This window comes from Dendropsophus ebraccatus, chromosome 6 (assembly GCF_027789765.1).
Source record: "Dendropsophus ebraccatus isolate aDenEbr1 chromosome 6, aDenEbr1.pat, whole genome shotgun sequence".
Taxonomy (NCBI): Eukaryota; Metazoa; Chordata; class Amphibia; order Anura; family Hylidae; genus Dendropsophus; species Dendropsophus ebraccatus.
In genome coordinates, this window is record NC_091459.1 from 88,030,409 (window position 1) to 88,057,882 (window position 27,474).

Consider the following 27,474-nt stretch of genomic DNA (forward strand, 5'->3'; position numbering starts at 1 on the left):
TTTTCAAGTAGTTCCTCCCCATAAAACGATAAAAAAGGTAAGAGTTAAAGGGGTACTCCAGCGCGGGACAACTTTTTACATATTGTTGCAGGAAGACACCTGGAGAACGCAGTGAGGTAAGAATAGCTTCTTTATTATTGTCCTTATAACTGCAGCGCTATATACAAAGTTGTCCCACACAGGAGTACCCCTTATAAGTAAAATGGCATTAGAATTAAAAAAAAAAAAACCTGACAACTATCTGTCAACTGTGTGGGTGGACTTAAAATCAGTTGTGCATTGCCAGGAGAATGACATTGACCATCATAGAGAAGTGACTTCCGCTGCACACTAGGATTTAGAGCCAGACCACCAGGAATCATAGGAAAAAATATCTCTGCCAGCACTTCTGCTCTTCACTAGGAATAGAAAATAAAGTTGGAGTGCCGCTTTACAGCATCACAGACAACTTGAAAGTTTTGGTCAGTTGGGGTCTCAATGCTGAGAGCGCCACTGACCAGTAGATATAGTCAGCAGAAGAACATCTTCTATGTTTCTAAGATTGCAGTTATGCGCTTTACTATGCGCTTCGCTCTGTGTATTAAAGACAATGATCAGCCGATGACAAAGATCAGCCGCTGATTGTGTCTTTTGGTCCAAACCTAAAATCATCAGCTGCTGACCGCGCATCGCTACGTGTAATAGTGAAGGGCGGGCAACGGCTGATGATGGTGTAAAGAAAAAATAAACTTGTACACACCTGTCCACGCTCCCTCATGTCTTGCTAGCTTCAGCCCACTCCCCGCAGTATCTGAACTAACAGGCCACTCAGCCAATCACCTGGACAGTGTCGCGGCTAGGGATTGGCTGAGCGGCCTGCCACTTCAAACACTGCTGGGAGCAAGCCGAAGCTAGCAAGACATCAGGGAGCGCGGAGAGATATGTAAGTTTATTATTTTACACTTGTTAGGCCAGGGCTGCATGGACATTGCTAACGATGTCCCTGCAGCCCTGGCTGCACGATTATCGAGCTGTGTATGGGCTCAGTACATTAGTGCCAGTCTAGCAGATAGGTGCTTGCTTACATCTAGTCATCTGGCCATGTAATACGGCCCTAAGTCTATAGAGCAGCAAGCCTGGAAGTGGAGTACACAACTTGGCACTTCTCCTGGCTATTTCAAGAGATCAGTAAGTGTCAGCAATGAAACTCTGACAGTTCAAAACTTTTGACATGTCTTCATGACATAACTAGAAGAGTGGGTCCAACAGCACCAAGAAAACATGTCTAAATGGCAGATGCAAAAACAAATGAAATTGTGTGAATCCGTTGGGTCCGTTTTGACATTGACTTCCATTATAAAAATAACTGATCAAAACTGATCCTTTTTTTTCTAGTAGACACAAAAACGTGGTTTTCTCTATGTTAAAAGTAACCATTTAAAAATAGAACCATTGAACGGAAAGCAAAAACGCAGTGTTAACCCAGCTATACCCTTTTGTGAATAAGAGCTTGAAGATTTACAATATACTTTGGATGCTGTTGGATTACTTACTACTTATCTCTGCATGACATAAGTTTTTTTTTCAAGTGACAGTAAAACTTCAAAGGGAATCTGTCATCAAGTTCAATCTGCGCTAACCTTGGACAACCTGATTTAGAGACTAGAGTTGTAAGTTGTAATGCTAGTTCAATTGCCGACCTTGGGAAATAATATCTCTCAGGTGGCACCCATCTGGTCCCTTCCTGAGCTTAGTATAATTGGTTTCTCCCTTTTTGTCTATAAAAAGGGACTTGTCAATCATAGTTAGCTGGGTGGGGGGAAGTTAAGGGAGTCACCCAGAGGACCTTTCTCCCCGATTCCAGCACATGTTATGGCCACAGGCCAATATTAAAGCTATGTTATTTAAAAAATGTGTCAGCTCTTGAGACCTATCCCTAGAAAAATGATCTTACTGATAAGTTTACTTTACCAAAGGTTATTTTAACCTCATCACACCAGGTAGATTTCAGCACTCACACTTTAGTTTGTCATTTCTCTAAAATGTAACAAAAATATATCAGGGAATTGGATGAACTGTATTTCTATAATTTAGCCTTATAGCATGGATCACTATCAGTGATTGGCAGCTCTATAAGCTGAATAAAGGTTGTCCTGGGTGATAGGCTATGTGCACACTGCGTATCAGACCGGCCGTTCCGTGACTCCGGCAGGGTCACGGAACGGCTGGTCTGTGCCCGGATCATCCCGGCCGGTATGATTAAGTAATTAAGTACCGGCCGGGTGATCTTTCCAGCCGCGGAGCTCTGATGCTGGCGCATCAGCGCGCGCCCGCATCAGAGCTTCCCATAGCCCACAATGAAGCTTTCTGCGGCCGGAATTCACCGACATGTCAGTTTTTTCCGGCGCCGCATGGGATACCGGCCGGAGAGCATACGATGTGTGTATGCTCCGGCCGGGATCCCATTGAAAATAAGGCTATGTTCCACCCCTCAAAACTACGGCCGTAGTTCTGCAGCGAGAACTACGGCCGTAGTTTACGTAGTGTGAACATAGCCATAGCCTGTATGCTGCTTACTGTAGAATGTAGATACACGTTTTTCTTCGTCACACGAAGGTGGTACTGCCCCTCCTTTCAAACTCTATGAGTTTCTCAGATAGGTCATAAACTCTAACCCCTTAGCAGCATTCTCCATACATGGCACATGTGCACTATGGAAATATTGCAGGGGCTAAGAAACTTACACAACACAAATCACAACACACAATATATTAGTATTAGGATATGTTCCCGCTGTGGAATCTCGCCTGCCTCAGTGTGTCAATGGGATGTTGCTCACCACTCAAAGAACTGACATGTCAATTTCTAGTGTCCCACAGTTAAGTGCCCTAGGCACCTGTCACAAAGTTATCTATGGAGTTCAGTGGTGATGAAGGTAGCATTCTCTAATTTCACCACTAGGTATCGCTGTTCATTTCAAACCTTGTTATATGTTGCACAGCTGTAGTAAACAAAGGGTTACTGTTATTACTGTACCACATGGCCCCATGTGGACAGGAAGTCAGTTCAGTGAGTGTGGTCTATGGTGAAGTGAGGTAGAGACACGTGTATGAACCAGCCAGAGCCACTCCGTTTCTTCAGTCTATCTCTTATCTCCACTATGCAGTGTTAGATGCTACAATAACCATTGTAGCCCACACTGAGAACCACTTTACACAGTGCAGGGCAGTATCCTAAGCTACAGAGGAACTGACCCAGATAGAGCAAAGCTACCGTAACGAAGGTCTACGTACTCTCTTGCACCCCAGGTGACACTGGAAAATTTTGGACACTTAGCTTCACCCAGGTTACCACGACTGGGGCTTGTGTCACCCTAGTAGGACGACTACCTCAACACTCTAGGGCAGAAGGGGGTCAGACAACATAGTCTAAACATGAGCACAAGTATCTCTCTCAAGTATCTCTAAAGTATTCTTCTCTCTAAAGTTCTGGCAGAGCACATAACTATCTTGGGTTGGGACTCCCTTGACAAACTCCTCTTCTCTTCACTGCTAAGCTCTAAACTCTACAAGTACCGCTACATCTACCTCTATTGTATGAGCACTTACAAGTATCTCTCAGCACAGATCCAGTGAAACACAAGCCTGTATCAAGATAAGTCATTTGCTGCCAAAGTGTTATGTATTCCAAGAGACTGTTCAATAAAGCCATAATATTTATTCTACTGGGACTCATTGCACTACTAGGTCATCATTTCACTAGCAGCTATAGAAATCTACTACACACCTTGGGTCATTTCCCCTTTCAGTGGGTGACAGTACTGATAGTCCGAGTGGGTCAGTTTGCCACTCAAGACTACCATGACAGGAACCCAAGGGACCCATCACAGCCCAGCAAGTCACTGACCATTGGGGAACAGTACAACCCAGTACCGCCATATACAAACGGTTACCAATATTACACCTGTTTGCTGGACTAGCACTGGCGTCACAACAATACCATCACTGGCCAAGTACTGCGTAACCACAAATTCTTTGAGCGGACCGTTGCGGAGAGCAACACTTTGAGGCAGGCGTGAATATACCCTTACAGTATATGGTACAAACAATCAAGCAATGTGCTTGCTGACAAGTGGTTGAAAATAAGTGGAGTTTAAAAAAGGAGTTGAAAGAAGGAGTTACAAGTTCTGGTAAGTGCTAATCTCTTTCTTTTTCACTGTTTTTGTTGCACTGAGGATGATGGCTAGCGAGATGGAAGGATTCATTCAGTGCGCAGTCTGCCGCATGTACGCACAACTGGAGCAGGTGTTCCAGGGTGAGTACCGCTGTGACAGATGTGAGCATGTTGCCCATCTAGAAGCTCGAGTTAGAGATCTGGAGAAGCATATTGCAACACTGAGGGAACTTGGCCACCTTGAGAGGGAACTTCGGCTCACTGAGCAGGAAGTTAGTTTGTTAGAGATGGAGGGTGGTGATATAGATCAGGAGGCCCAAGTAAGTAGCTGGGTTAATGTAGTTAGAGGGACCAGTAAGGGATCCAAGAAAAGGAAGGCCACTTCTCCTACTATATGCCCAAGCAAAATTGCCAAGTTAGGTGATGATGCAAGGGCATCCGTGTCAGAAATGGCAGCTCTAGTGGAACCTGTTCTCCCTAACAGCCGGGGGAACAGTCCAACTAGTAGTGGGCGGGATGGTATTGTAGGTAGGCCTAGACAGCTAGTGGTTGTAGGGGATTCTATAATCAGGAAGACGGATAGAATAATTTGTCGCCAAGACCGCCTCAACCGAATGGTTTGCTGTCTCCCTGGTGCCAGGGTTCGGCATGTGGTGGAAAGGGTGGATAAATTACTTGGGGGGGCTGGGGATGACCCAGCTGTCGTGGTCCATGTGGGAACCAATGACAGGATACAAGGTAAGTGGAGGTCTATTAAAAATAATTTTAGAGAACTAGGTGCTAAGTTGAAGGGGAGGACCTCCAAGGTGGTATTCTCTGGAATACTGCCTGTGCCATGCGCATCGCAGGAAAGACAGCGGGAGCTTAGGGAGTTAAATGCATGGCTCAAGTCATGGTGTAGAGGAGAAGGGTTTGGGTTTTTAGAGCACTGGGCTGACTTTTCATTGGGGTACAATCTGTTTTCCGCAGATAATTTGCACCTTAACCCCTTAAGGACCGGGCCTGAAATGGCCTTAAGGACCGGAGCAAATTTTATGAATTTGACCAGTGTCACTTTATTCATTAATTACTTCGGGATGCTTTTACCTATCCGGCTGATTCTGAGATTGTTTTCTCGTGACATATTGTACTTCACATTTCTTGTAAATTGGAGTCGATACTTATAACGAATCTTTATGAAAAAAACCCAAAATAGCGTGAAAAATTGTGAAAAAATGCATTTTTCCAACTTTAAAACTTTTCTGCTTATACAGAAAATGGTTATACCACATAAATTATATATTAAATAGCATTAGCAACATGTCTACTTTATGTTGGCGGCATTTATTAAACTATATTTCATTATTTTTAGACAATAGGAAGCTTAAAACATTAGCAGCAAATTTCCAAATTTTCAGTCAAATTTCAAAATCAGATATTTTTAGGGAACTGTTCAGGTTTAAAGTGTATTTGAGGGGACTGTGTGTTAGAAAGCCTCACGAAGCACCCCATTTCAGAAACTGCACCCCCCAAACTCTGCAAAAGCACATCCAGAAAGTTTTTTAACCCTTTAGGGGAGTCACAGAAATAAAAGCTAAGTGTGTAAGAAATTTGAAAATTTTAATTTTCTGTGCAGAGATTTTATTGTAATCCAATATTTTTCATAATTATAAACCTATTACCAGAGAAATGCACCCCAATATTGATTGCCCCGTTTCTGCAGTTTATAGAAATACCCCATATGTGGCCCTATTGCGCTATTTGACGCAACCACAAGCCTCAGATATAAGGGAGCGCCTAGTGAATTTCAACGCCTCCGTTATATTTGGTCATTTTTGACTGTACCACTTCAGGTTGGCAGAGGCTCTGGGGTGCCAAAACCTAAAAAACACCCCTAAAGGGACACCATTTAGAAAACTACACCCCTCAAGGAATGTAACAAGGGGTGCGGTGAGGATCTGGACCCCACAGGTGCTTCACAGATTTTCCAAACAATATGGCTTGAAAAAAGACTAAAGTATTTTTTACACTAAAATGTTGTTCTAGCCTTCAATTTTTCATTTTCACAAAGGGATAAAAGGAAAAAAAAAAACACAAAACATGTAGCACAGTTTCTCCCGAGTACGGAAATACCCCACATGTGGACATAAAGTGCCAAGCGGGCGCAGGACGAGCCTCCAAAGGGAAGGAGCGCCAATTGGCTTTTGGAAGCTGAATTTCACTGGAAGGGATTTCAAGCGCCATGTCGCATTTACAGAGCCCTCGTGCTGCCAAGACACTGGAAACCCCCCACAAGTGACCCCATTCTGGAAACTACACCCCTCAAGGAATCTAACAAGGGGTGCAGTGAGCATATGGACCCCACTGGTGACGGGCACAAATGTGGAAAAATGTGACGTGAAAGTGAAAATTTTCATTTTTTCACTTTCATGGCACAAATGTGCCCGTCATCCAGGGGTCCATATCCTCACTGCACCCCTTGTTAGATTCCTTGAGGGGTGTAGTTTCCAGAATGGGGTCACTTGTGGGGGGTTTCCAGTGTTTTGGCAGCACAAGGGCTCTGTAAATGCGACATGGCGTTCATCATCCATTCTAGCCAAATCCAACCTCTAAAATCCAAATGGCTCTCCTTCCCTTCGGAGGCTTGCCCTGCGCCCACATGGCGCTTTATGTCCAGATGTGGGGTATTTACGGACTCGGGGGAAATTGCTCTACACATTTTGTGTGTTTTTTTCTCTTTTAACCCCTTGTGAAAATGATAAATTCAAGGCTAGACCAACATTATAGTGTAAAAAATTTAATATTTAATTTTCACGCCACATTGTTCCACATTTGTGCCCGTCACCAGTGGGGTCCATATGCTGACTACACCCCTTGTTACATTCCTTGAGGGGTGTAGTTTCCATAATAGGGTCACTTGTGGGGGGTTTAACTGTCTTGGCAACACAGAGGCCTTTTGAATGCAACATGGCCCCTCGAAATCCATTCCATCCAAATCCAGCCTTCAAATGGCGCACCTTCCCTTTGGAGGCTTACCCTGCACCCGCATGGCGCTTTATGTCCACATGTGCGGTATTTCCGTACTCAGGGGAAATTGCTCTACACATTGTGTTTTTTTTTATCTTTTAACCCCTTGTGAAAATGAAAAAATCAAGACAAGATCAATGATTTAGAGTAAAAATTAAAAAAAAATTACACTAAATGTTGGTCTAGCCTTGATTTTTTTCCATTTCCACAAGGGGTTAAAAAAGAAAATGAACACAAAACGTGTAGGGTAGTTTCCCCTGAGTACGAAAATACCCCACATGTGGACATAATTTGCCATATGGGCACAGGGCAAGCCACCAAAGGGACAGAGCGCCATTTAGAGGCTGGAATGGGGGATGGAGGCCATGTCACAATTGCAAAGCTCCTGTGCTGCCAGAACAGTAGAAACCCCCGACAAGTGACCCAATTCTGGAAACTACACCCCATAAGGAATCTAACAAGGGGTGCAGTGAGCATATGGACCCCACTAGTGATGGGCACATGTGTAGAACATGTGCCGTGAAAATAAAAAATACCATTTTTTCATTTTCACGTCCCAAATGTGGCCGTCACCAGGGGGCCATATACCCGCTGCCCCACTTGTTAGATTCCTTATGGGGTGTAGTTTCCAGAATGGGGTCACTTGTGGGGGGTTTCTACTGTCCTGGCCGCACAGAGGCTTTGTAATTGCATCATGGCATCCTCTAATGGGAATGGCGGCCATACCTACTTAGCTGGGGAAAAGGGACAATTCTAATTTATTTGGGGGTATTAGGCCAATTATTAGTTTATAAGGTTGAAAATGACAGGTGTCCATCAAATTCAACCTGTGTTGATCCAGAGGAAGGCAAAAACCCCTCGTGAGGCAGACGACAGTAGCCTCATCACAGGGGAAAAATTCCTTCCTGACTCCATAATGGCGATCAGAATAATCCCTGGATCAACGTGACCCCTGAAATAGGAATAAGGGACAGAATTTAGATAATGTAGAACCCCAGTGACGTGTGGTGCGCCTTGGAGCGATCCAGTATGCAGAGGCCGGGGGGATCAGGACAGGTGTCACACTGGAAAATGGTGTCCTTCCTGATCCCCCTGTTACCCCACACTCTGCACTTCTTCTGGGGTCTCCCTTTCTCCAGTGTGGGGGACGTCACCTGGAAAATGTTGTCCTGGTGCGATACGGGGTCCTTCATATCCAGAAGCGCTGGGTCTGCTCCATGGCTGCTAAATATTAGGGCGCTATTACTACTTCTGATATGTTCAGATCGTGCCGCAAGCTACAGTAGCTCGGGCAGCGAGGGACCGGAAGAGGGGGTGCTGGTATAAAAGTTATCCCCGTACAGGTGATAACCTTTATCCAGCAGTGGGAAGATCAGTTCCCGGACGATGTCCCCACTAACTCCGAGGATGGGGGGGGAGGGGGCATCTGGGGGCTGGATTCGAGTGTCCCTTCCTTCATACACTCTAAGGGTACGTGCACACTGCGGAATCGCGAAGGATAACCCTTTGTGCATTCCGCAGCTGGCACCCGCCGGCGGACTGATGCAGGCACACGTCTCCGTCCGTGTCGTAGACTCCATTCTATGCACGGGCGGATTCCGCTCTGCGTCCAACGTGTTGATGGAATGACGGATGATGGAATCCGCCCGTGCATAGGATAGAGTCTATGACACGGGCGGAGACGCGCCCCTGCATCAGTCCGCCGGTGGGTGCCAGCTGCGGAATGCACGAAGGGTTATCCTTCGCCATTCCGCAGTGTGCACGTACCCTAAATCTGTAAGTGTACCCTGAGGTACTCTCACAGAGTTTGTAGAATTTCACACCATACCGTCATCTCTTATTGGGACGTACTGGCGGAAAAGACGTGTCTGGGGGGCAGCGTACGCTACGCTACTCCCAGACACGTCACTGGATGATGAGGATGAATGGAGGAAAGAAGGATCCCCCCATTCATCCTCACTGGCTGTTTTGGTGTCGGAGGCAATAACGTATGCGTCCGACACCGAAAATACCCTAGGGGCCATCTTTATACGGGGACTAGTATATGGGGTATGTAGTGGTGTAGTGTAAAACTTTATTCAATGTAGTGTGGTGTAATGTAGTGTTTTTTTACGTGTTTTTTACAGTAAGTATACAAAAAAAACCTACGCCAAAAATGGTGTTGCTGATGAATGCCGCACTTATGTTCGGCACTTATCAGCAGACCGTGGCAGTAGGATATAAAAAAAAACACCCTACGCCAAAAAGGAGGAGTTGCTGATTAGCAGCGCACTTTCGTGCGATGCTGATCAACACTCAGCGGCGATAGGGTGCGGAAAATAGAAAAAAAAAAAATTGGGAAAAAAAAATTTTTTTTACTACATTCTGAACATCCCTGTAGTGGCTGATACGTGTATTACACTTATCAGCCGCTAGGGGGCAGCAGAGAGCAAGATCCGAAAATAGACGACGCTGGAGCCGGAAAAATACGAAAAAAGACGACGCTGGAGCCGGAAACAGACGATCGGGACTCACGGAAGAAGCCGAAGTCCCGACAAGATGAAGAGGACGCCAGGAACCCGGAAGACGCCGATCAGGACCCCGGGACAGGTGAGTAATGTACAAATACCTGCTCCGGACCCCTCAGCTACCTAGCTGAGGGGTCCGGAGCAGGTATTTATTACTTGTGGGGACTCTGATCGCCGTGAACGGCCGGCCGGCTGGCCGGCCGTTCACGGCGATCGGGACGGTGGTACCGTGACCACCATTACTTTTTACAGTAATGGCGGTCGGTGCCGTCCTCGGACAGCACCGACCGCCATTTTTTTCCGGGTCATCGGGCCACCGATGGCCCGGAAAGGTTCCGATCGCCGCTATGGGCTTATCAGCCAATAGCGGCGATCGTCGGCATGGGGGGGGTTAACAACCCTCCATGCCGACAGGGAGAGATGGCCTGCTATGTATTATAGCAGGCTATCTCCCCCGATCGGGACCCGGCCGGCCGCGGCGCCCGTTTAAAGGGCTGACGTACCGGCACGTCATGGGTCCTTAAGTGACAGTGATCCATGACGTGCCGGTACGTCATGGGTCCTTAAGAGGTTAATGGAAGGGGGTCCGCTGTGCTGGGGGAGAGAATCCTAGAAGGGGTGGAGGGTTTTTTAAACTAGGGATGTGGAGGGAGGACAATGTAGTATGTAATGTAGTGGCAGATAGGTTAGAGAGGGGACAGAACAATGAGGAGGGAGGAGAAGGGTCCTGTGGGGGGAGGATAAGAGCAGTGAATAGGGAGATCCATATGTTGCGGATGAACAGTGAGGATGATTGTAGCCACAGCACAGTAATAAATCCCATTTCTTATAATGAAGCGGTTAAACTCGATGGTAATATAAAGTGTATGGTTACTAATGCCAGAAGTCTAGCCAGCAAGATGGGGGAGCTGGAGGCCTTGGTTCTGGAGGAGTCCATTGATGTGGTTGGTGTGACTGAGACATGGCTGGACTCCTCACATGACTGGGCTGTCAATATTCAGGGATTTACGTTGTTCAGAAGGGACCGGGTGGGCAGAAGGGGAGGAGGAGTATGTCTGTATGTCAGAAATGATATTAAAGTGAGTGTAAAAGATGCAATAGTGGGAGATGACTATGATGATGTGGAAGCATTATGGGTAGAACTACAGAAGGAGGTAAAGAGTGAAAAAATTATTCTTGGTGTAATCTATAGACCCCCCAACATTACTGAGGAGGTAGATGGCCAGTTGAATAGACAAATAGAGCGGGCTGCCCGGGAGGGAACAGTAGTGATAATGGGGGACCTCAACTACCCAGATATAGATTGGGGTCATGGTTCAGCTAAAACCACAAAGGGGAGGGAATTTCTTAACCTCCTGCAGGATAATTTTCTGGGCCAGTTTGTGGAGGAGCCACCTAGAAGTGATGCCTTGTTGGATCTGGTTATTTCTAACAACGCTGAGCTGGTTGGGGATGTCACTGTCCATGAACACCTGGGGAATAGTGACCACAATATAGTGACTTTTAGCTTAAAGTGTAGAAAAGAAAAACATGTTGGGAGGGCAAAAACTCTTAATTTTAAAAGGGCCAATTTTCCTGGGTTAAGGGCAGAACTTCAGGGCATAGACTGGGATCGGCTGCTGTCACATACGGATACAGCTAATAAATGGGAAATCTTCAAATCCACATTAAATAACTGTACTGCCAAATATGTTCCTATGGGTAACAAATATAAACGGTTAAAATCCAATCCCACATGGCTTACAACCGAGGTTAGAAGGGCTATAAATGAGAAAAAAGGGGCATTCAAAAAATATAAATCAGAGGGGTCAGCTGTAGCATTTAAACATTACAAAGAAGTCAACAAAACCTGTAAAAATGTAATAAAAGCAGCAAAAATTCACAATGAAAGGCAGGTAGCTATAGAAAGCAAAAGAAACCCCAAAAAATTCTTCAAATACATTAATGCAAAAAAACCAAGGTCAAAGCATGTAGGACCCCTAAATAATGGCGACGGGGAATTAATAACTGGGGATCAGGAGAAAGCTGAGTTACTTAATGGGTTCTTCAGTTCTGTATATACAAAAGAGGATGGAGCTGTGGTGGGTGGGGCCAGTACTGAGGTGGGTGGGGCCAGTGCTGCTAACACATGTAATGTACTGAACTGGTTTACTATAGATATGGTCCAAGATAAATTAAACAAACTCAATGTAACCAAAGCTCCAGGGCCTGATGGATTGCACCCCAGAGTTCTTAGGGAACTCAGTTCTGTAATTTCACTACCCTTGTATGAAATATTCCGTGATTCTTTGCTTACTGGTATTGTGCCGAGGGACTGGCGTAAGGCAAATGTAATGCCGATCTTCAAAAAGGGCTCTCGAACTTCCCCAGGTAACTATAGACCCGTAAGCTTAACGTCCATTGTGGGGAAACTATTTGAGGGGCTTATAAGGGACTACATCCAGGAATATGTAGTGGCTAATAGTATTATAAGTGATAACCAGCATGGTTTTACTAAGGACAGAAGCTGTCAAACCAACCTAATATGTTTCTATGAAGAGGTAAGTAGAAGCCTGCATGGCGGCGCGGCTGTGGATATAGTGTACCTGGATTTTGCAAAAGCGTTTGACACAGTTCCTCATGGACGTCTGATGGGTAAGTTAAAGTCTATCGGTTTGGAAAATTTAATGTGTAACTGGATTGAAAACTGGCTTAATAATCGTACCCAGAGAGTGGTGGTCAATGATTCCTACTCCGAATGGTCCCCGGTAATAAGTGGTGTACCCCAAGGGTCAGTACTGGGCCCTCTTCTGTTTAACTTGTTTATTAATGATATTGAGAATGGAATTAACAGCAATGTTTCTATCTTTGCAGATGACACCAAGCTTTGTAGTACAGTACAGTCTATGGAGGATGTGCAGATGTTACAGGATGACTTAGACACACTGAGTGTTTGGGCGTCCACTTGGCAAATGAGGTTCAATGTGGATAAATGTAAAGTTATGCACCTGGGTACTAATAACCCACATGCATCATATGTCCTGGGGGGAGTTACTCTGGGAGAGTCACTGATAGAGAAGGATCTGGGTGTACTTGTAGATAATAGACTACAGAACAGTACACAATATCAGTCAGCTGCTTCTAAGGCCAGTAGGATATTGTCATGCATTAAAACAGGCATGGACTCTCGGGACAGGGATATAATATTACCGCTTTTTGAAGCTTTGGTGCGGCCTCATCTGGAGTATGCCGTCCAGTTTTGGAACCCGATTCATAAAAAGGATGTTCTAGAGCTGGAGAGGGTACAAAGACGGGCAACTAAACTAATAAGGGGAATAAAGCATCTTAGTTATGAGAAGAGATTAAAAGAATTACATTTGTTTAGTCTGGAGAAGAGACGTTTAAGGGGAGATATGATTAACTTATTTAAATATATAAATGGCCCCTACAAGAGATATGGGGAAAAGATGTTCCAGGTAAAACCCCCTCAAAGGACAAAAGGGCACTGCCTCCGCCTGGAGAAAAAAAGGTTCAATCTCCAGAGGCGACAAGCCTTCTTTACCATGAGAACTGTGAATCTGTGGAACAGTCTACCACAGGATCTGGTCACAGCAAAAACAGTAGAGGGCTTCAAAACAGGGCTAGACAAGTTCTTAGACCAAAATAATATAGATGCATATGTATAGAACATATCACCCCTCCCCCTTCCCTGTATCCATCCCCTCCTTGGTTGAACTTGATGGACATGTGTCTTTTTTCAACCGTATTAACTATGTAACTATGTAACTATGTAATGTTCACATTGCCTAGAAGGAAATTCAAAACACCTACTCTTTCTATTCATCATAAAAAGCTATAAAAGCAAATTGCTGCATACTAAAATATCACTTTATGTATCCCACATGATAAATATCATGAAATAAAAAAAAAAAAACAATGCAAGAACTTCTGTTTTATGTTTCCACTGTGTAAAAATAATGGCTATTATTTGCCCTTATTTTACCTAGAGGGAACATAGCCCTAGTTTCTTAACATTTCAACCCAAACATTGCTTTTTGTGTGTTTTTTTTTTAAACATTTTTGATGTATAATATGGCTATGTTCACACTATGAAAGTTCCACAGAAATCATGCCCATTGTTACAACGGCCATGATTTCTGTGGTGCTTACACGTAGTGCTGCAGGCTGAGGGAATGTGTATACACCAGAGTGTATACACATAGGGGGACATGTATCATCCAGCGTACGGATGATTTTCGGCGGAAAGTGCCGATTTGCACATTATTTTATTCGCAAATGGCTGATTTGCGAATAAAATATTCGCAAATCGGCACTTTCCGCCGTATACGCCAGGGGGCGGGGAGGGGGTGTGAAGGGGGCGGAACGGAGGGCGCAGACTCAGAGTCCGCGCGATTCACCATCCGTTCCGCCAAATGATACAGCGAAAACCTACTCCAGTCCTCAGCTTGCGTAGGTTTTCGGCCGTGCGCACCGGAGCGCACAGGATTTATGTAGAGGCAGTCCGCCTCTACATAAATCCCCGTAGCGCTGGAGATGCGGGGACATTTTTAAGTCCGGCGTAAAAAACGCTGGACTTAATAAATGTCCCCCATAGTATACACTCTGGCCGGGATCGCTAGGGGCGCCGTAGAAAACTGACATGTCAGTTTTCTGCGGCCGCTATTCAGTGAACCCTGTCAGATGACACAATGGAGTGAGTGGCACCGGCCGCACGCTCCATTGTGTGCTGTGGAGAGTTCTGATGCGGGAGCGCACTGATGCGCACGCATCAGAACTCAGTGGTGCTAAAGATCATCCGGCAGGTCACGGAACGGTCGGTCTCATACTACGTGTGACCATAGCCTATGGTGAAATAAATGGGACAATAAACATTTTTTTAATTGTCTCATGCAGCTATGTGGACACAAAAATAAAAGTTAGGAGTACTGGAAGGCTGAAAACTGAAAATGATCAGTGGGGACGGACAAAAGCACAGCTTAAAGGGAGTCCCTCATGACAGGGATTGACAGACCAGTAGCAGGTCAGATAGAGGGCAACAGGCTCAGGGTGAGCAGGAGGGGAGCTCGTGTACAAGGGGGGGAGGAGATCAGTGGAGTGTGGAATGATAAACAGAAGAGGGGGTTGGTTAGGAGGTAGTGGGGGGAGTAGTTTAGGAGCCAGGGTATAAAAAGTTAGTCTTAAGGGGGGGTGGTCACCCATTTGCGGTTTTAGCAGGCAGAGATCGCCCACCCACCCTCCCCCCTTTTTTCTTTTGGTTGTGGTTACTTTGGTTTGGTCTCTGGGGTTTAGATGGTGCAGCAGCAGTGGTGGGTATGGTTATGGCAATTGTCATGGCAGCTGTGTGGCGGTGGGGGTCCTCGGGGTTGGTGTGGACTTGGTCGTGGTGGGAGGGGACCTCGGAGTGGTTCCGGACTCCCGGGAAAAAGGAAATGCAATTATTGGGCTGGGCGGCTGTAGTTAGCCACCATTAAAAAGGGTACAGTTATACGCACACAGGTGTTTAGTTGGTGCCTCTGGGTTATGTGGCCCGTCGGCCAGAGGCAAATCCTGCGTGCTGTTGGGGTCAAGTTAAGATAAGCCGCCTGAGGGGAAATTTTGGGGCTCCGAGGACCGCCCCGTCAAAATAAATATGTTACATTTTTTGAGATGTTTATATTTGGTGTAATAAACGGCTGCTGTGGCCATTTAATTCCAGAACGGTGTCTGTGGTTATTGGGGAGAGAGGGGATCAGTGGGGTGGAAGGAGGGGGGACCTTGGGAGGCGGAAGGGCCTTGGCAACTTCCCTAGTCAAGTGTCCTTAAGGGGTTAAGCATGAGCCGGGCACACATCTACCAGAAAACATTAGAATCTTTTCATTTGCTTTCATTTGTGTAAATATTAATCTGGCAAGGGACATCTCATTCTGTCAGGTCCTGTCGCTGTTCAGCTCTTGGTGACCTACTTACTTTGTTGTTCAGCCAGACTTTATACTCTTTGTGCTTGTACAAAAATTTGGGCCCTACTTTTCAAATAAATCTGTCAATGTTAGTAATATCTCTGTAGACAGAAAACTTAACCCACATAGATTTTTGCACACGTCTCTTGATAAAGCCAGTGTATTGGAGGCTGCTGCACAGCAGGCTAAAAATTGTACGGCAGCTTCAAGCTAGAATAGATTTTTAGCCTAATTTTTGCCAGATCCTGCCTAAAATATTAATAAATTTTGCTCAGGGGAGGCATGCCCCTCAACACCCCCCCCCCCCCCACACACACACACACACACATCCACATGGAGAACAGAGCACAAAACATTAAAAAGTCACAACATTTTTGGAAAAGGGGGACATTAAGCAACAATTTGCATCTTTCTGTTGGGTGCATCTGCCCCTTATGTGATTTATTACCATAAGGCTGCATTCACACGTTCCGGGAAGTTGTCCGTGCGCACGGATCCGTGATTTTACAGCCCATTGCTTTCTATTGGGCTATTCAGATGTTCCGTGATTTCACGGATCCGATGAAAAATAGGACATGTCATTACTCGGAACGGATGCACGGAAAGGATTCCCCATAGAAATCAATGAGATCCGTGTTTTTCACGGATGTACACGGATGTGACATCCGTGTTCATCCGTGAAAAACACGGATGTGATGTACTCAATGTAATTTAAAATGCTTTAACACAGATCCATGAAAAAAACGGACTCGGATACAAAACGGATGAAAAACTGACTGTTTTGCACGGACCACGGAGGTTGCTGCCGGACCACAATCACGGACCGGGAAAAACACTGAACGTGTGAATGCAGCCTAACTTCATAATACACTTGTCAGTGCACTCTGTGGGGATGATTGACTGGTTGACTCATTAGTGGTCTAGTGTTACTAGTCACTGACAGCTCTCCGCCTAGATGACTAGTTGCCGCCGCTCTCCCACTCTTTGTTTTATTCGCACACAGGAATAAAACATGTTTTTCATGGCTATAACGATAAGGCTGCATTCACACGTTCTGTGTTCTGCATGGAACATGGTCGTGGAATGCCTGTAACGGACTCTCCCATGCCCGGGCAGCATTTGTAATTATATGCGCCGCGCTGCAGACAGAGACGCGCGGCTGCTTCATTACAGGGCAGCGCATATCTGTACAGTTCCCCCGCTCCCAGCATCTAATTACAGATGCTGCCCTGGCGGGGGAGAGTCTGTTACAGGCATTCCACATCCATGTTCCGAATGTGTGAATGCATCCTTAGGCTATGTTCACACTTAGTAACAGACCGGCCATTCCGAGAACGTCCAGTCTCTGATAAGATCATCCCGGCCGGTACTGCAGTACCGGCCGGATGATCTTTGCAGCCGCAAAGTTCTGATGTGGGCGCATCCGTGCTCGCCTGCATCAGAACTTTCTACTGCACACTATGGAGCAAATGGAGCCGCTCGCTCCACTGTGTGCACTTCAATGAATAGCAGCCACAGAAAACATCACGTCAGTTGTTTGTGGCGCCGCTAGGGATCCCGGCCAGAGTGCAGTGTCCCAGAACATGCAGACTACTACTCCTATTATGGCCATTTCTCTTGCTGTGTCAATGCCTGTTCTGGTAAGTGTTTGCACTGCAACTGCTGCTGGTTTTCCCCTAGTATTCTCTAGTAATGTGCATTCTCATGTGTATTCTCATGTATTCCTGTGTATTATTGCATTGTACAGTGGTATGCAAGGCTGTTGATCACGTGACCTGTAACCATGGTTCCTCCAATGGCCGACTAGCTCTGGCCAGGAGCAACCATGTGACCTCCCACTTCCTGCTGACAAGTCAGTTCAGCCCCTGCTTTCAAGCAAGGAGGTTGTGTTGTTCTGTCCTCTCCCTCAGAAGAGTGACTGAGTCTGCTGCTGTATTCAAGTCTTCGGCTGTATCTGCCTGCTCAAGTGTCTGGAGTCTTCTCTCTCATCTGGGTGTCATTCCGTTATCTCTCCTCATCGCTACAAGGATTCACAGCAAGTATTATTCTCAAGCTAATCCACCCAGCAACGCTATTTCTCTCATACTCCTACTCCCATCATCCGGCACGTATTCTCACAGCCTATGCAGCACCACTCCTGCTTTATTTCCCAAAGCCTGCTATATACCCGGTTGCATCCGGACAGAACTGTTGCTACTAGTTACCTCATCTATAATAAAACCGCTGTTACTGAACCCTGGCATTGGTGTCCACTAACTGGTGCCCTGACTAGGTGCAGCGAAGAATCGCATGCCCATCATCACCCGCAGATTTCACAGACCGGCTCTACAGCTGTGCTGCCCTCAGGCCTATACCGTGACAAGTATAACCCCTGTAGCTGCCCCGGTCATTGCCCGCTCATAATACCAGCACTGCGGAAGTGGCCCCCAGGGGCCAGGGCATCGCATTTTTGGCGTCACGAACAGGATACAGACTGTGTTGCGCCAACTGTCAGTGTCCCCAGAACTGTACTGCTACCCCCCCCCCCCCAGAGACTTTGCCGATTACTATGGGGGTGATTGAAGTGTTTCGGGCCCTAAACCGTACACAAGATGGCCGCCGTCTTCTTCAATTTCTGGCTGCGCCATACCCCGGTGAGGAGGGGGTTAACAGCCATGCTGCCAAAGTGCGGGAATCACCCGGCGCCATAGACTTTCCATTGACTGCTCCTGGTTGGCTGCCTGGGCCCAGGGGTGATTCTAGCCTCTCTGCTGCCCGAGGCGAACTATAGAATGACGCCCCCCCCCCCCCCCCCCCCCGTCAATCCGCCCACATTATAATCCACTACTGCCCCTCTCCCCCCTCCCTTATAGATGGTCCCCCTCTCCCCCCTCCCTTATAGATGGTCCCCCTCTTTCCCCTCCCTTATAGATGGTCCCCCTCTTCCCCCCTTATAGATGGTCCCCCTCTTCCCCCCCCCCTTATAGTTGGTCCCCCTCTTCCCTCTCTCCCCCCCTTATAGATGGTCCCCCTCTCCCCCCCCCTTATAGATGGTCCCCCTCTTCCCCCCCCCCCTTATAGTTGGTCCCCCTCTTCCCTCTCTCCCCCCCTTATAGATGGTCCCCCTCTCCCCCCCCTTATAGATGGTCCCCCTCTTCCCCCCCCCCCTTATAGATGGTCCCCCTCTTCCCTCTCTCCCCCTCCCTTATAGATGGTCCCCTCTCCCTTATAGATGGTCCCCCTCCCCCCCTTATACATGGTCCCCCTCTCCCCCCTCCCTTATAGATGCCCCCTTATAGATGGTCCCCCTCTTTCCCCCTCCCTTATAGATGGTCCCCCTCTCCCCCTTATACATGGTCCCCCTCTTCCCCCCCCTTATAGACGGTCCCCCTCCCGCCCCTCCCTTATAGATGGTCCCCCCCTTATAGATGGTCCCCCTCTTTCCCCCCTCCCTTATAGATGGCCCCCCCCTTATAGATGGTCCCCCTCTTTCCCCCCTCCCTTATAGATGCCCCCCCCCTATAGATGGTCCCCCTCTTCCCTCTCCCCCTCCCTTATAGATGATCCCCCCCCCTTATAGATCGTCCCCCTCTTTCCCCCTCCCTTATAGATCGTCCCCCTCTTTCCCCCCTCCCTTATAGATGGCCCCCTTCCCCCCCCTACCTTATAGATGGTCCCCCTCTCCCCCCCCCCCCTGCACAGCAGATAAAACAAAAACAAAAAACAGCACACAACTCACCTGCCCTCCGTTCCCCCGTCGAGCCTCTCTGGTCTGGTCCCGGCTGATGTGCGGCTGCCCGGGGTGTCCCGTCCTGTCCCCGGCAGCGCGCGCATCACAGAGCTCCCCGTGCGCCTGTGCCTGTGACTTCCGGCGCACGGGGAGCTCTCTGATGCGCGCGCTGCCGGGGACAGGACGGGACACCCCGGGCAGCCGCACATCAGCCGGGGGACTAAGGCTGCATTCCCACGTTCCATGATCCTGACGGATCACGGACGTGGAATGCATGTACTGGAGCCCCCCCGCCCCCGGGAAGTATCTGTAATGAGATGCTGTGAGCGGGGGAGACTGTATTCATAAGCGCCGCGCTGTAGTATCAGCACCGCGCGGCTGATTCATTACAGCGCGGCGCTTATGAATACAGTCTCCCCCGCTCACAGCATCTCATTACAGATACTGCCCGGGGGCGGGGGGGCTCCAGTACATGGTACAGTCAGGGCCGTTTTAATACATTGGTGGGCCCAGTGCACAGCCCTCAAGAGTGGCCCCCCCCTTACCTTTCTGCACATTGTATAATGTACTGAATTTGCCCCCACACTGTATCAAGAGCCCCAATACATACAGTAGTTACCTTATAACACTATTTCCACCATACAGTGATTACATATTACATAAAAACTGCACTAAACAAAACAGAAAGATATCACCATTGATACCATTACATAATACCGCCACACCATGACCCCTATCAGTACAAGCCTATAACAGAGTGAAGTTACATCCAGTGACTCACCGGAGGCGTCTTCTCCGATCAGAGTCTGTCACCTTTTCTTTTTCTCTCCATCCAGCGTGGGCCACCTTGAAGTCTTCTCCTGGCTGTGAATCTTCTCTCCAGAATCTGCCAGACAAATATTTTAGGCTCCAACACATACAGTAGTTAGGTCCCTTGTACCCCTATACAGTAGTTACACCCCTCTGTACTCCTACATAGTTACACCCCTCTGTGCCTCCATAGTTTTAAGGTGTCCCTGTAGTATATAGACCCTCATGTGCTCCACCAGTTATATACAGCCCTCCTGTGCGCTCCCCCATTAGTATATAGCCCCCCTGTGCACTCTCCCCAGTAGTATATAGCCCCCTGTGCTCACCCACAATAGTATATAGCCCCCCTGTGCTCTCCCCCAATAGTATATAGCCCCCCTATGCTCTCCCACAATAGTATATAGCCCCCCTGTGCTCTCCCACAATAGTATATAGCCCCCCTGTGCTCTCCCACAATAGTATATAGCCCCCTGTGCTCTCCCCCAATAGTATATAGCCCCCCTGTGCTCTCCCACAATAGTATATAGCCCCCCTGTGCTCTCCCCCAATAGTATATAGCCCCCCTGTGCTCCCCCTCAATAGTATATAGCCCCCCTGTGCTCTCCATAATATATAGCCCCCTGTGCTCTCCCCCATAGTATATAGACCCCTGTGCTCCCCAATAGTATATAGCTCCCCTGTGCTCCCCAATAGTATATAGCCCCTGTGCTCCCCAATAGTATATAGCTAACCTGTGCTCCCCAATAGTATATAACCCCCTGTGCTCCCCCATAGTATATAGCCCCCTGTGCTCCCCCATAGTATATAGCCCCCTGTGCTCCCCAGTAGTATATAGCCCCCTGTGCTCCCCATAGTATATAGCTCCCCTGTGCTCCCCAATAGTATATAGCCCCCTGTGCTCCCCCATAGTATATAGCCCCCTGTGCTCCCCAATAGTATATAGCCCCCGTTCTTCCCCATAGTGTATAGCCCCCTGTGCTCCCCCATAGTATATAGCTCCCCTGTGCTCCCCCATAGTATATAGCCCCCTGTGCTCCCCCATAGTATATAGCCCCCTGTGCTCCCCCATAGTATATAGCCCCCTGTGCTCCCCCAAAGTATATAGCTCCCCTGTGCTCCCCCATAGTATATAACTCCCCTGTGCTCCCCAATAGTATATAGCCCCCTGTGCTTCCCAATAGTATATAGCTCCCCTGTGCTCCCCAATAGTATATAGCTCCCCTGTGCTCCCCCATAGTGTATAGCCCCCTGTGCTCCCCCATAGTATATAGCTCCCCTGTGCTCCCCCATAGTATATAGCCCCCTGTGCTCCCCAATAGTATATAGCCCCCGTTCTTCCCCATAGTGTATAGCCCCCTGTGCTCCCCCATAGTATATAGCTCCCCTGTGCTCCCCCATAGTATATAGCCCCCTGTGCTCCCCCATAGTATATAGCCCCCTGTGCTCCCCCATAGTATATAGCCCCCTGTGCTCCCCCAAAGTATATAGCTCCCCTGTGCTCCCCCATAGTATATAACTCCCCTGTGCTCCCCAATAGTATATAGCCCCCTGTGCTTCCCAATAGTATATAGCTCCCCTGTGCTCCCCAATAGTATATAGCTCCCCTGTGCTCCCCCATAGTGTATAGCTCCCCTGTGCTCCCCCATAGTATATAGCTCCCCTGTGCTCCCCCATAGTATATAGCCCCCTGTGCTCCCCAATAGTATATAGCCCCCGTTCTTCCCCATAGTGTATAGCCCCCTGTGCTCCCCCATAGTATATAGCTCCCCTGTGCTCCCCCATAGTATATAGCCCCCTGTGCTCCCCCATAGTATATAGCCCCCTGTGCTCCCCCATAGTATATAGCTCCCCTGTGCTCCCCAATAGTATATAGCCCCCGTTCTCCCCCATAGTATATAGCCCCCTGTTCTCCCCCATAGTATATAGCCCCCTGTGCTCCCCAATAGTATATAGCCCCCTGTGCCCCCCCCCCCCCCCCCCCCCCCCCGTAGTATATAGCTCCCCCTCCCATATAACATTGAAAAAAACAAACACTGTTACTCACCTGGGTCCACGCGTTCCTCTTCTCTTCCCTCCTGTGGCCGCACTTCCTCCGGTCACAAGAGGCTGCACTCCCCTTACCCTCGCGCCGACGCTCCAGTGACGTCGGGCGCTAGAGGGAGAGCGCGGCCTCTTGTGACCGCAGGAAGTGCGGCCACAAGAGTGAGTGACTGACAGGGAGGGAGCCAATGGCTCTCTCTCTGTCAGTGTCGCTGCTGCTGCAGCGCTTCAGCGCTGCAGCAGCAGCGGACGGGGGCAGCGGCGGACGGGGGGGCCCTGCAGGGGGCGCCATGGAGGGGTAAGTAGATTACTCATCCATGGCGCTCCCCCCTGACAGGCTGGTGGCCGGAGCCCTGTGCGACCGCACTGGTCGCACATAGCAACGGCCGGCCTGCTCGGGGGGGCCCCTTTATCCAGTGGGCCCGGTGCACGTGCACCATGTGCCCTCTGGTTAAAGCGGCCCTGGGTACAGTCAGTGGCGGATTATAATGTGGGCGGCCGCCCGAACCGCTCATATTATAATCTGCCACTGAATGCCGCCCCCATGATGACAGCTGGTGGCGCCGCCTGAGGCAGACGATTCAGGTCGCCTCATGATTGCGGCGCCCCTGCCTGGGCCGAATGACGTCACTGTTGCTGGGCAGATTCTGGAACCTGATCCTCCAGCCTGGCGCTCCTCCCCTTCCTGCTACAAGTTCCGGCCAGAGCGTGACAAGATGGCGGCCCCCGAGAAACGTTTGCCTGCAGCCTCAGCACCAGTGATGCCGGAGCTGCTGGAGAGCAATCCTGCCTGCCTGCTAGCACCGCTCCCATCCTACAGCGACAACAGCTGGGCCGCTGCCCCGTCGGACGATGGAAGTCTTCGCCGGGCCTTCATCCCGGCCTCTGCTGATCAGAATGAGGGGCCTATACCTGAGACTAGCATTTCTCCGGGACCCGGTCACTCCAGCACCGCTGACCTCGCTTCTTGTACCGGAGGGTTCACATCACCGGAGGGTGACCAGATTGTAAGTGGACCGACTCTATTGTCCTCAGTCCCTGGCCCTAAAGGGGAGAACTCTGCTAAGGCCTTCATATCCCCGGGTCTGTGGCAACCTCCAGGGCGTGATTCGCCACCCCTGCCGCAATGGATGCTCGGGCCGGGGCCTAAGATTATGCAGCTGATCGAGGACATTCAGCAGGCCCTCGCTGCCCTGTCGCCTGCCACTACAGCTGCCACCACTATGCCTAGCGCTACTCCTGCAGCTTCCACTACAGCGGGCCCGTCTACTACCCCCACTGCTGTGGCTAAGGCTGCCTCTTCTACCACGACCGTCACCTATCATGTGGCCCCCATCATCTCTCCTATCACCACGGTGACGCCCAGCATTGTAGTCACTACGGCATGCAGAGATGCTTCTGCTCCAGGCCCTTCACGCTATCGCTATCCGTGGAAGAAGAAAAAGAAGAAGCCTACTCAGGGTCTTCCAGGACATTTCTGCTAAGTATCCTTACAGAGAACAGAGGCCTTAAACTGTTTTTGTTGTCTAACTGTTTTGTTCCAGTTCCTGCAACGTTCAAGGTTCGTGCCTGGTCCTCCTGACCAAGTTCCCTGTACTAACCAGCCATGAGCTGATGGACACTTACAATAACAAAAAGTTCTCTAGTGCCTGTCCCAGAACCTTTTACATGGACGATGTCTAATTGCCTAAAAGAGACTCTACCTAACAGAGACACTTAACCCATTCCTTCCTTATGCACTTTCCTGTGATTGTGTGTTCCACACAGGGTATTATTGCACTTATTTCATTATTGCACTTATTGTACTATTGCATTCCAGTGTTATCGAAGTCTTTGTATTTCCTCCTCTGAGTAAGCACAAGGTTACATAGATTGCCTCAGAGTAGAGCGCTTCTTTTGTAAAACAGTATATTTTCCAGTGTCTAAGTCAGATAGCTCCTCCTCTGAGTAAGAGAAGTCAGTTTACATATACCTCAGAGAAAGTCCAGTTTATGTAGGAGTGTATTTTCTCATCCAGTCTCATTATTGTGTATTATTATCATATCTATAGCTGGAAAGATTTAGTTGAGTTAGTTCGTATGCAGATTTTTCTCAGATTTTCATTCAGATTTTTCTCAGATTTTCATTCAGATTTTTCTCAGATTTTCATTCAGATTCATGTGAGCCAGTTCTCCTCAAGACCTCGCAGTATTTGTTGTCCCTTGTGTTTCCCTTCCTTTTTGTTTCCAGTATTTGTTCACCTCTGTCTTGTCCCAACACAGTAGTTATCACACATAGTCATACCTAACCTTCACACTTGTCCATACATATCGCACCTTGGATACCTTTTCGTGTGTTTGGCCTGTGGAGTGCTTGTGTGTGTGATTGAGTGGTATGAAAGGGAGCTCCCCATGTATGTTTGCTTTTATTATTTTGTTCTTTTCTCTTCCAGGTATCCAAGACACTACTCAGATACGCCAAGGTAGTACACAGGTCTTCACAGTTCTCTTTTCCAGTAGGGTAACACATTTAACAGAAAACCTACTGTCTAACTGGCTGGAATATGGAGGGTCACCCGCCAGCAGTTAAGTTGTCCTGGCTTACACGTCAGATGGTTCACGCACTAGCTACCTGGTCGCCAGAGTACATTAGGCACCCCTAGGTGAAGTCCTGCCACTAGGGTTTCTCATTCTCTCTCTCTTCTCACCTGTGCCTTGGGCGTGGGAAACGCACACCTCATCACACTCACTCTCATCATTCATTCCTGTTGTTTGATTGTCCAGTCTATTCATGTTTGCTGCCTTCTAGATTCGCCGAGGTCGGCTCAAATTTGCTAGGGAGGTATGCAGTGTCCCAGAACATGCAGACTACTACTCCTATTATGGCCATTTCTCTTGCTGTGTCAATGCCTGTTCTGGTAAGTGTTTGCACTGCAACTGCTGCTGGTTTTCCCCTAGTATTCTCTAGTAATGTGCATTCTCATGTGTATTCTCATGTATTCCTGTGTATTATTGCATTGTACAGTGGTATGCAAGGCTGTTGATCACGTGACCTGTAACCATGGTTCCTCCAATGGCCGACTAGCTCTGGCCAGGAGCAACCATGTGACCTCCCACTTCCTGCTGACAAGTCAGTTCAGCCCCTGCTTTCAAGCAAGGAGGTTGTGTTGTTCTGTCCTCTCCCTCAGAAGAGTGACTGATTCTGCTGCTGTATTCAAGTCTTCGGCTGTATCTGCCTGCTCAAGTGTCTGGAGTCTTCTCTCTCATCTGGGTGTCATTCCGTTATCTCTCCTCATCGCTACAAGGATTCACAGCAAGTATTATTCTCAAGCTAATCCACCCAGCAACGCTATGTCTCTCATACTCCTACTCCCATCATCCGGCACGTATTCTCACAGCCTATGCAGCACCACTCCTGCTTTATTTCCCAAAGCCTGCTATATACCCGGTTGCATCCGGACAGAACTGTTGCTACTAGTTACCTCATCTATAATAAAACCGCTGTTACTGAACCCTGGCATTGGTGTCCACTAACTGGTGCCCTGACTAAGTGCAGCGAAGAATCGCATGCCCATCATCACCCGCAGATTTCACAGACCGGCTCTACAGCTGTGCTGCCCTCAGGCCTATACCGTGACAAGTATAACCCCTGTAGCTGCCCCGGTCATTGCCCGCTCATAACACCAGCACTGCGGAAGTGGCCCCCAGGGGCCAGGGCATCGCAAGAGCGTATACCATGAGGATACGCTCCGGCTGGGATTCCTAGGCAGCAATGGCACGTATATTTCTGTAAAAATCACGTCCGTTGTACGTTTAACGATTTTGAAGCAACGATTTGTTTTTTATAACGATCAGCGTTTAGACGGAGAAAAATCGTTAGAAGATTTGTAAGAAAAATCGTTATTGCGATCGTTTTTAAGATCGCTTAAGCCCATCTTTCACATAGGGTGAATCCTAGTTAGTGCTATTACTGTTGTCTGAGGTCATTGCCTTAATACAATGCTGGTAGAAGGGGTTGTATCAATATCTTCAATTCATGCAAATGTGAATATAAAACTAACACTAGAAGATGTATGTTATAAAGGCAGTGGCACATCAGAAATGAGAAAATAATATACTTTATTCAAAATAAATCACTGTACAAAAAGGCAACAGCCCCAAATCATTAAAAACATCTAAAACCTGTGGGTGGGTTCCCGTTAAGGAGCAATGTTTTCAGGCACCCTTGATGGAGAGCTGTTGAAATATACAGTATCCTTCACCTTATACACTTAACCCCGCCCCTTCCATGTTTCTGTAATCAAGATCTGCGGATTGATAAATAGGCGACACACCGCAGCTTATTCTTCTTTACAGGCGGCCTGTTCACCCCGTGGCGTCTATGTTGTATATTACATGGATTAAAGCACATAAATGACATGCCAAAAATATTCCACTATTTTACTGGTGCAGTAATTCATATTCTGCAGAGTATTGACTCTATTATATTACTGTAGTTATTACACTGACACTTCCTTTACAGATCATGAGGATCCAATTGAATTAACAAGAAAAGCTCCATTCTCTAAGAGCATTTTCACCAGTAACCAAAGACAGTCAGGCTTTTCACTAAAGCCTATGGGAAAAACAGAGCAATGATTTCCACCAATAATTACTGTAACTCATTAGTTTCCAGCTGCTTTCTAAAAGACAGAAAATTCTCCTCTATGATCATCTGCTATATCCATCACCATCATCCTCCTCATTCTGAACTCTGAAACTTTTTATATTTATATCTGACGTCACCACATGTCTTACACAGAGATGGTGCAAGCTTATTGGAAGTCTTGTTGTTTTCTCAGCTAGTTCAGGTCATGACCCATGACATAGTTTCCATCACTATCTCATAATGTCTTTGCCATTGTCAGATTTCTGTCCAGACTTGAAGATGTCCCAGCAAGAGATAGGAAGTTTCCTTCTTTCCTTCTCCTAAAGGGAACCTGTTACCATGAAAGTGCTGAACAATATGAAATATGGAATCAGCCTGTAATTTGCATTTCTAATACATAAAGTATACTGGCAGAAGTCTAAAAATGTAAATTAGCCCACAGTTAACGCATTACTGTCATTTCTAGAAACGTTTTACATCCCCTCAGACTTGTCAAAAGTTAGTGATAGTACCAGGTCCCACACAGCCAAGGAGAGTGTGTGGCAGCATGGTTCACTCCCCCGCTGTCAATTAAATCGACCTGGATCTTTCTGTTGCCTGGAGAGTGTAGAGCACTACTGTGCATTCAACCCAGCTGTGTCTCAGGACCGCAGGAGTGACACCTGGTGTGATCAGTAAATTTTGACAG

At 47.8% G+C, this 27,474-nt stretch overlaps 1 protein-coding gene across 1 annotated transcript in view; it reads left to right on the plus strand.

The window, feature by feature from the left end:
• Window positions 1-27,474, plus strand: part of WDFY1 (WD repeat and FYVE domain containing 1) — a 124,541-nt gene that overhangs the window by 21,631 nt on the left and 75,436 nt on the right. The gene's annotated exons all lie outside the window — the stretch shown is intronic.